Source organism: Nannospalax galili, unplaced genomic scaffold (assembly GCF_000622305.1).
Source record: "Nannospalax galili isolate Female #2095 unplaced genomic scaffold, S.galili_v1.0 scaffold629, whole genome shotgun sequence".
In the NCBI taxonomy this organism is placed as follows: Eukaryota; Metazoa; Chordata; class Mammalia; order Rodentia; family Spalacidae; genus Nannospalax; species Nannospalax galili.
The window spans coordinates 3,654,131-3,665,406 of NW_008360323.1; positions in this window are offsets into that span (position 1 = coordinate 3,654,131).

An 11,276-nucleotide genomic window follows, 5' to 3' on the forward strand; every position below is an offset into this window, starting at 1 on the left:
AGAATTTTCACAAACATCTAGAACCTGAAGACTCTCACATAAACAATTTTATGAAAATATTAGAATTTAGCTATGAAAATTGCAGAGCATTTTAAAACCACTTTTAGGTATTTATTCTGCTGCCTAGTTTTGAAGTTTTGTTTTTGACCACACTTATTTAAAACAATACAAGAAAATATGAAAATACAAGATAGAAGGTAAGCTTCATAGAACCAAAAATTGTCTTCTTCAAAACACTGCATAGCATGCATTCAGTTTTAGTAATCAGTGAATGAAGGGTACGAAGGCCATACACAGCAATTCACCTGGCTCAAGGAGAGTCAGGAGAGACTGCTGCACCAAGTTCGAACTCTATGTCTTTGCTAAACCTCTGCTTCATTTGTTTCTGTATAAAGTAATCATACTTCGTTCATGCCTTTGTAGCCCTCACTTAGAAAAGAAACAACTATCTGTAAAACGCAATGAAAGTCTCAATCTGATCAAACTGCCTTACTTTTAATTCTAAGCAAACAACCAGATAGCCTACAAGAATTGTGGAACAAATGTGGCTTGGGAAATGCAAACGTTTCTGTGCATCACATGGCATTTGAGTCCAGAAGGCCCTTTTCTGTGGGTGCTAGGGAGACTTCTACCACACCAAGTACGGGAAGCATTGCTAGTTCTTCAGAAGACATTTCTGAGAGATCTAAAAGAAATAATGAAAGTCTTGTGCTTATAATGTTATACAAGAAATAGAGAGCAAAACATAATGAGAAAATGGAAAGGGTCCACACAATCACAGGACAGGCATGTGGCCTTGGTCAAGGCAGTGAAGGCTCTCCATAAACTTTAGTGCAGAATTCACTCAAAGGCCCCTATGGTTGCCTGTCTAGATTTTATGCCCACAATCATTCATGGCTTTTCTCCCTTTAGATTAATATTTCATAATTTGCATATGGTCTCTTTTATAGCATACATTCCATCCTTTAAAGAAATTTTGAGGTGTTCTTACAACGGTTCAACTGATGCTGCTTGGTCAGGAGAACTGAAGTGGTTGACACAGATGATAACTTCTTTATCATCCTGTACGATGCAGGTGAGCACTCCTTCTAACACAGTCCACTTGTGATGAACTCACCTGAGGACGGTGTGCCATGAGGAAACTCCATTAGGCGTTGTTCATTACAAGGAAGCTGTCCTGCGGAAAACTAGTTGCTATCTGGAAGCAGTCTCCTAGATTTCTTCAAGAAATCACCATAAATATCCAATGGCACAAGAGGCCATTTTTCAATTATGGTATACCAAATTATACCTATCTTGCTGAGACCAGCCATACATAGGTGTCAACTCTGCATAAGAGAAGTTCTGTTTCTCAAACTAAGAACTAAGGGAGCCCCCCCCCCCCACCCCGCCCCACCGTGAGTTCTGGCTCACTGCAATATCTCAGAGTTGAGGAGCCTGACTCTTTGTCTTGGGCAGCAGTGAACCAAACATTTAAAATGAAGATGCCAAGTATATCTCATATCACTTTCGTTTTGTGTGCTCTAAGGAAGGAAGAAAAAGTCTTGTCAAGAACTTGGCACCCCTGGTGAAATCCACCCAATCATACCTTAGCCTTATGAACTTCTCGGCAAGATGATCTTTACAAGAGGGAAACTTCTGGCTCCTAGATGAATGCTTTTTATTTTTAATGACTCTGTGACAATTTCTGCTGGTGTTTTTAAAATCATTATACTTACTAGTGTTCTAGTTTTAGGTATCTTAATCTCATTGACTCTTGAAATGTTATTTGGATAATTTACCCTAACGCCCTCCAAAACAAATTATGTAAAGTAAATATGACTGTTATGAAGGCATGCTTTTTGGTACTAAAAGATGATACAGTGGGTACAGTGAATGATAGCCATATGGGATAGAGAGAGAAAACTGCTCTCCATGAATTTTAAGTGAGGAATCATGGAAAGGAGTGGGAAAAGACATTTCTTACCATGAGATTTTGATAGGAAAAAATAAAGTAGCCCTTAAAGGCACTGTGCATCTACAAATAGTGAGTTTATCATGCGTGAACATCCACTCTCCCCTCTGGTCTCATTCAGGCACAGCTGGGCTCCTGGATGTTCCTTGAGTCTTCTCATGATCCTGTCTTTGCACCTGCCACACCAGTACTCTGCACTCTCTACACCAGTATCTGTACTGAGGTCTCAGCTCTAATGGCCTCTGATGGTTAAGGCTTTTCCTGACCACCTTGTAGAAGACAGCAGGAGCCCTTCCTACTGCTGCCTTCCTCCTGCATCTTGCTTATTTCTCTGCATAGCACTTTCCTGACAAATACATGTGGGTTTTCTGTGGTGCCTGCCATCTCCCACTATAATAAAATAGTGTAAAATAGTGTGATCTTTGGGGCATCTGAAATCTTTGCATGATGCATAACTGATGATCAAAACATTTTGTTAAAAGAATAAAGTTATGGACAGATACAAATGAAAGATTATTAAATAAAATCTTACTAATTAGGAAACAAATGTGCACTTTGGACCACCTTCACAATAAATGAAGTCCCTGCCTAACCATGTATTTTGCCACTTGGCTCTAACCCTCAACCTTCAACAATAAAAATTGATGTCATATAAAATAAAGTGTTGGTACTAATGATAACTTGAGATTATTTTGGGGCATTGAACTAGCATTTTTATTTAATAAAAACAGGCTTTGTGGGAAATAAAAGAAATCATAGCCTTCATGTTACTAGTTGAAGCTAAGTTCAGAGCAGAAATGTGCCTTGGTTGGCTATTCTGTCTGAACATAACTATTATTTCTTTAAAAGGAAACCATATATATCACAGAAACTATAAGCTATTGAAAAATGCTAAAAGTATAGATTATATTTTATCATCAGTAGTAACATTTTAATTCAAAAATTTTTAAGCTTTTTAAAATCTGTTTTTATTGAATTTTTGTGTATTTCATATAGAAGATCTCAAATAATCTTAATCATCTTTATACCCCGGCCCCCTACTTGACACCCTCCCATAGCCCCCCTGCACTGTAACCCATATTCTCTGTCATCCGTGTTAAGGTCCACTGTATCAGTCAGTGTCCTTAGATGTCCCCCAGTGCAAGTCAATCCATTGAGGTCTAGTCAGTCTATCTGTTTTATGAAGATCAGCTCTTCCTCACCTAGCAATAAATCAGATGCCAATATTTCTTCAGCTAAGATTGGGGTCTGCTGTTTATTCCCCCAGTTCTATGCTGGGTTTTTGTCTGCCCAAGTCCATGCATAGAGTTAAAGGCCACCAGCTAGGAGAAACCTTCAACATATGTTTTATATAAGTGTCTTAGATGAGATTTGAAAACATTTTTACTGAATTCTTATATGAATATTTTGAAACTCACTTTTTACCTTCTTATTACTAATAAAAAGTATTCTCATATGATTAAATGATTATAAATATTTTAATACAATAATATAGCTTCATAATATTTTACTTTATGGATGAAAATGAATAATGTAGTCATTCCTGTTGTTGAACATTTAGGTTGATGATTTTCATAGGTACAATGTTATAAAGATCATCATAGACTAAACCTTTATACCCATGATTACACCATGTGATGAATTTATGTAAGGAGAAATTCTTCATCATAACAAGTATGCTTTTCACTATCTACCTTCCTTCAAGGTATAATACACAGGTTATTGTGAACCATTCTTCCAATATCTGTGGATAAGAGTGTTAATATTATATAGCAGAGAGGCCAAACTGTTGATATTTTGATGACTAGAATAAAAATTTATTTTAGAATAAAATTGCCTATGTTTGTGTAATTATTTTAATATATGCTTGCAGTAAAAGATAAATCCCCACAGTGCTTAGAACGCATGTGTACATCTGTGCCTATGTCTGGGGGAAGTGGGAATAGCTGTTTCCAACAATGCAAGCAGAAAAATACATGTTCATCTTGATCTGGCTATGGTTGTGAATTATTTAGCCTTTCTTGTGCTGTTATAAAATACCTGATAGGAGCAATCCAATGACGAATGTTTGTTTTGGTTCATAATTACAGAGAGTTCAATCCATGGCCACTTGACTCAGTGTTGCTGTAAGTGGGAGTGTGTGGAGAAGGCTGTTCACCTCATGGCAGACAGAAAACAGAGGATAAAGAAAGGATTGGGGATCAGGGTTAACCTTGAAAGGCATTCTTCCAGCAACTTACTCCCTCCAACTAGGCCCCACTCCTGAAGTTTCCCAAAACTCCCAAAATAGAACCACTAGCTGGAGACCAACTGTCTAACACATGAGACTATGGGGGCCATTTCATATTCAAACCATAACAGATGGTGAGAGTCCTAGGCTATTGGAAAGACTAGTAAAACCACATGGAGTTTGAGATTCTCAATGACACATAAATGTCATTACTTAAACCAAAGCAAAATGTAGTTGCTGATATTGTTCAATTGCTGTTATAGAAACAAATAAAACTAATCTTATGTAAAGTTGTTTACCTGTAAAAGCTCTGTGCATGGATTTTAAAATATATATATATTTTGAATACATGAGAGAGAGAGAAAGGAAAAGTATTATTTTGCAAACTCAGTGGTACAGCATTTGAATTCATAAACATGGAGACAAGATCTCAGGTCAGGAAGAAGTAGTAACCCAAGTCAAGACCTTAGGAATGTCTGAAATTATGCAAGACTATGTTTTTTCTATTTCACTGGGAATGAGGAGATATGGGAATGGTTAAGTTCATTAATCCCCCCCTCCTTTTTTTTTTTTTTTTTTTTCCTTTGACTTCCCCACCCTCTGAATTTCAGGGGGTTTTAACAAGGCTTACAGTGGTACATATAAATTCCTCTAGAGGAGTGGGCCTCAAATCCAATCAGTGAGCAGTTAGTTACCCCCATAATAGTCATGCCACTATTGCACTAGTGGGCATATCTTGCCTGTCAGGTTGGCATTGTAACTTAAGAGGTGGTTAAGACTAATGACTTTTCTTTCTTGGACGCCATCACAGTACCTCTTAGCACTAAAGTTTAGTAATTAAAAATAATTATGTGTATGTGTGTGTGCATGCTTTTATATGCTTCATGTGCATGCAGTGCCTGTGAAGACCAGAAGAGGGCATCATATTTCCTGGTACTGGAGTTCAAGCAGTTGTGAATTGTCTGTTGTGAATGTTGAGAACCAAACCTGGGTCCTCTGCAAGAGCAGTAAGTGCTCTTAACTGTTGAGTCATCTCTCCAGCCTCCCATTAATTTTTATGGGATATTGAAGCTCCTACTTGACAATTAGCTTATATTTCAGTAAACTCTACATGTTATTTTAAAGATTATTAATTATTAAAGAATATTAAAACATCAAAGTTACTAGAGGAGACAATATTCATGGCCAGTTTTATTATTTTTTTCACTAGATCAAGAGTAGTAAGAGAGGAAAAAACACACAGTGACTGTACAAATAGATTGATATGAGTAATTTTAAGGCTGGGTAATGGTAGTGGAGAGACAGCTCAGAAGTTAAGAGTACTTGCTGCTTGTGCTGGTTAGTTTTTGTCAACTTGACATAAACTAGAGTCACCTGAGAAAAGGGAACCTCAACTGAGGGATTTCCTCCATCAGACTGAACGGTAGCTGGTAGCTTCCTCAGGTGCCTTTCCTATACAGCCCAGTTCTATCTGCCCTGGCATGGCACTGACCATGGTGGGCTTGGTCTTCCTGCATCAATTAACAATTAAGAAAATGACTCATGATGTGGTCAATGCCTCCTCAAATGCCCTCCTTCATTTTGTTCAATAGTGCTGGAAAAGCTACTGACCTTATTTATCATTGTTTAGTCTTTAAAGTGAGTTGTCTTGCTACATCAAATATAAAACACAATACCACCAAAATATAATTTATTGATCTCTATTATTTTAATCTAACAGGTCCTGGAAATGTTTTCTTCTGTTTTAGAGACATGAGATTCAGACATTACTTTGTCACTTCATCTATTAAAGACTCAGTTCCATCTCAAGGTAGATGTCCAAAGAAATTGGATTTCTACGTGCTTCAAAAACCATTCATAGCAATTTAATTAGCAAAACACAAAACTAGAAACAAACTTGATCATAATGCATATGTATTTGAAATTATCCAATTAAAGTTGTGTGCAGTACCATGGACAAATGATAAAGAAACAATGTTGAGTGAAAAAATCCAGGCACAAGTGAACATATACCATATAATTCCATTTATATGAAGTAAAAAAGGAAACACACAAAAGTAAACTCTCAGAATTAGGGACATGTGCTTAGGTATAAAAATACAAGAAAAGCAATTACCATAAAAATCAGGACAATGGATGTTTTTGAGGAAGAGGAAAGAGGTTGTTTGGGGGAAAGGAAATGAAGGGCAAAGGCAGCATACTAATTCTTGATGCAGTGCACAGATGTTTGGTTTATGAGAAATCAATGAAGTGTATATCTTTGCTTTGTTCAGCATTTTTGTATGTTTTATAGTAAAATGTTAAAAATTAGAACAAAGACAAATTTCAGACCATTCAAGGAAATGACATACTCTTTTAATATATTGGAACATAGCATCTTCTCAATGTGCTGCTCTTGGTTTTAAATGTTGCATTGACCGTCTCCCTAGAATCAGAAATGTGTTATGTTCAGTCACAGAACAGTATACCTTTAGCAGAATGTCTGATAATAAGAGGGTTTTTTTTTTTTTTGTCTTTTTGAAGCAGGGCCTCCCTGTAGCCTCAGATGTCCTGGAACTCACTATGTAGACCTAGCTGGCCAAAGAAGAAAATGATCACTGAAAATATTACTTGCTTTCATATTTGACTTTAAAGCAACTATTCAGGACTTTACTTGAGAGTCTTCCCGAATAATAAAACTAGAAATCTTGTATGAGGCTATTATTTAGAAACTGAGTTTTATTATTTAGAAACTGAGTTTTATACCCTGATATACCCTGATATAGATTGTTATCCAATATTCCTTTGCTTTGTTTTATTTCAGACAGGGTCTCCTTATAGCCCCAGCTGGCCTAGAACTTGCTATGTAGACCAGGTTATCCTGGATCTCATAGAGATCCATTACCTATGCCTCCTGAGCGCTGGGATTAAAGGCATGTTCCACCACACCTAGCTGATATTTAATATTCTTACAACATATAAGTCAGCATTATTTTTAGTGCATGTAGTAGGCATTTTCTCAGATTAAACTATTAATTGCAGTAGATATATTTATAAATTTTAAATTCCAAATCCCGTCTCCTCTTTCTGATAAGAGTTGTGTAACACCTGAATAACCTTCAAAAATCAATGAACTGGATTTAAACTCTAGTTTTGAGAATGTTTGCATGGGTAAATGTACATTTTTAAAGTTCTCTCTTGTTCCTATTAGTAGGAAAATGCCAGATGTAGATCATCTGAGGTCTTTGGAACAAACTCCGTTGCTGAGACAGTGGTAGATCCCCATCTCTGCACTTGGACTACAAGTGGAAGACAAAGGAACACAAATCGAATGAGACAAAACTGCAACGGATACCAGACAACCAAAGAGAAATGAATGTTCACCACATATTCGTGGTGAACCTTCCCTTGTTTTTGATATGCAACTGTTAGAGTGAGAAAAGACATAGGTTTCTATAGGTCAGAACACTCTACTTTCAAGTGATTTATGCTTAAGCATATTCATGGACTAGTTACAGAATCTCCTTATCTGCCAGCTCTTTGTTTAAATAGCTCTGAGTCTGCGGTGTTTAGTGCTGAAGTCCAAGCTGGTATGCTTTGACAAAGATGCAACAAATCAATAATTTCACCGAGACGCCAGCTCCTGACTCCGTGCCAGCTAGGCCCGCTCCACATGCAGAGGGAGTGAAGCAATACTGAGTCTTATCTCCACTAAAGTTAACGTAGACAGACAGGAAACTCCACATTTGATCTCACACTGTCCAAAGGAGACAACATAGTTATTCCTGATTTCTACATTTTTCCTTCAACTCCTAGCCTGGCTGTGTTGTGTTAGAGCGCTATGACTGACAATGCAAAGGTCAAAAAGGCACTCTAGTTCCAGTACATCAGACAATAAGGACACAAACAAAGCTCCTTTTACTGGCTTCCACTGACGCATGAAGAAACCCATTATTGGGCCATTTGTATGTTTTCTCTGAAATGGCAACCCCTGGCAGTGATGTCATAGTAATGATATGTTCCAGTGCCCTGCAAAGAGCTCCTGCAGGAAAAGGCAGTGGAAGTGTAGTCTCTCTCCTGTTATGGAGAAAGGTCAAACTCCTGTCGCTCTTGCTGACATGGCACAAGTATTAATCCTCTGCACTTTGTAGTCAAGGAAAATGGAGTGGGCACATTAGACAGCTTGTTCAAGAATCCTGACTGACTCACTGTAAATCAGCTCCATCCTACACACCCACAAGTGAAAATCCCAGTTTAGGCTTCCTTGCCTAAAGTACTATAATGATAGTCCTAAGGCCTGTCATTACATCTGAAATTGCAGTCAAATGGCTATGATTTGGCAGCTACCAGAGGAAAAAGACTCTTTGTTGGGGCATTTTGGCTAGATCATTGTGCACTGTTGGGGTGTCAATACAGGCCCCCTTTGCAAGACAGAAACAAGGTGAGAGAAAACAGATCTGAATGCAAATGTCTGCAGAACTTGTAAGTTATTGAATAGTTTATAATGACTCTTACTAAAGTGAAAACAATTATGAGCATGTCTTGTTAGGTTCACTGTGCATGATTCTTTTCTTTGAATTTTCAGTAGCCTATTATTTTTATTTTATGTGTATGAGTGTATTGCCTGCATGTGTGGAAGTACACCCATGTCATGCAGAGCCCACAGAGGTCAGAAGAGGGCATCGGATCCCCTGGAACTGGAGTTATGGACAGTTGTTAGACGCCATGGGAGTTCTGGGAACTGAACCTGGGTCCTCTGCAAGAGCAGCTAGTGCTCTTAACTGCTGAGCCATCTCTACAGCCCTTTGTTTCATTTTTAACTTAAAAATTCTTATGAGAACTAAGCTTACAGCACAGAAAATACATGATTATTCTGAAATAATTTTATTATTTAGATGAACTACCACTTTAGACAGATGAACACTCACCTCTGTTGGAACTACTTTTTCAAGTGTTTTGAAATTACAAATCATATTCATACTAGGTGACTTAAGCATTTATTGGACTTTGTGTATTTTCTAAAATTCTTTCCATAATTTGCAATGAAATAGTCATAATTTCCCAATCCTTTTATTTTGGTGTTCAGTTTTGGTTTATATACAACCTCTTCTTTAAAATTATAGAGTTTTGGTGGAGGACTATGTTTCTACGTTGCTATTAATTATTATAGTTTCCATGACATTTTTTTTCTCATAATAGTTTTGTTTTCATTTTTGCTAGTTGGATAAAAATATAAGTATAGCAATGCAGAAGGATTTTTCTGTCCTACTTTGCTTCAGCGTGTATGTAAAGCATTTTAGTGTATCTGTGGAAGTCATGTGACTATAGTTTTTCCTGGTGACATATTACAACACTGCATCACAATGTGGAAGTGAAATGTGACTTCTCTATTACTATCACAAGCAGATCATATAACACTGAGTCCTTACTTCAAAGCATGGTTTAATATCCATGCCTAAACAGCCTCAAGTTTCCACAGACAGCTGTGTAAAAGTGGGGCGGACACGATGGATAATCCAGGACTGGTTCATGGAGCAGTTCTTTCAGTTCTGTGGCTGTTTGGGGATGAAGAATCACTTTTCTCTAGAAGTGTGGCCACTGAAGGTTGTCCGTGCCCCCTTCGATGAGCCCATGACTATGCAAACTGGGATAGCACTAATTAGACTCAGTGAGTCATAAAAAGAGAACATGAACATGAAGCTGAGAGGGAAGTGTGATGGGGGGCCGTCCTAGGGACACTGAGAAGCAGATAGGATTAAAATACATTGTATACAAGTATAAGAGTTTCAAAGAATAAATGAAAAATAAAATCCGTAAAAGCATCAAATAAAATCCAATTTAGATAAAAAGACAAACTCGTTCAGTTCCTACATGAAACATTGAAAAAGATTCATTTAGTTCCTGGTCACTGTTATTGAGTCCCATCATCTAACTTATGTAGATATTTCTTGATGATTACATATCTTTGAAAGAGGAGCAATTAAATAGGAAAAAATGCCCTAGGAAATAATAAAAGATTGATAGATGGATTGAACAACAGATGATAGATGATAGAAAGATATATTTAATCATCTGTTTCTCTTTTGTCTTGTATTTTTTTAATGTATATTTGGTTTTATGTTACCTTGATGTTGAACAGCTTTTTCCTATGTCTCTGAAACACTAAAAAGGAACTTGCAAAAAGCTTTAAGTCATCTGAGGAAACTATACTCTCTAGCGGGAAGAACTTTGAGGAAGCTGAGCACTTTGCTTTTTGCCCTTTGTCTTTAGGGACAGTGTAATAAAATAGCTATAATAATAGGGAGAGGAAATGGGGAAGAGAGATCATGTGACCAAATGACTTATGGAGAAACATGTTTCCCTGGTGTTCCCATTCATTTATCTCTACTGTATAATGCATTTTTCTTGTTTTACTGGGTAATTAAACCTTCAACACTCCCAAGTTTGCAAAGAATCTGAATCCCATTACGTGGGGAGATGCTGAGTTAGATTCCCTGGTATTATTATCAGGAGTTGGCCTCTTTTAAAGGGAATGCTTTTGATAATGCTCAGAGAGGTCTCTGAGGAGAGTCCCCACTCTGAGCAAGTTAAGCACTGTCACATGTCTTGGCAGGCTATGCTGAACTTTTAGGTTAATGTCTACAGCTGTTTCTCCCCCTCCCACCTAAATTTTGTTTTAAACTTATTGCCTTGTCTGCCTCTTAACAGAGCAGGATCATTTTTCAGAGGTAGGGCTTTGCTTTTCTTTCAAGTCACATTTTATGAAAAGGGGAGAAAAGAAGAAGAATCCACATCAAAGCCCTCAGAGGCAAGACCACAGGTTTTCTGCATGTGTCTCCTCTAGTCAACGGTAGTCTCCTACGAACCACGGAGATGAATTACTTAAAAGTTACACTTGTTGCTCTGACCCTTTGGGATTAAAACCAGCTCTGTGTCATGGGTCTTTCATCTAGAATGCACAGCAAGGATCCTTGCTTGCATCTATCTATCTATCTATCTATCTATCTATCTATCTATCTATCTATCTATCTATCATCTATCTATCTATCTATCTATCTATCTATCTATCATCTATCTATCATCTATCTATCTATCTATCTATCTATCATCTAT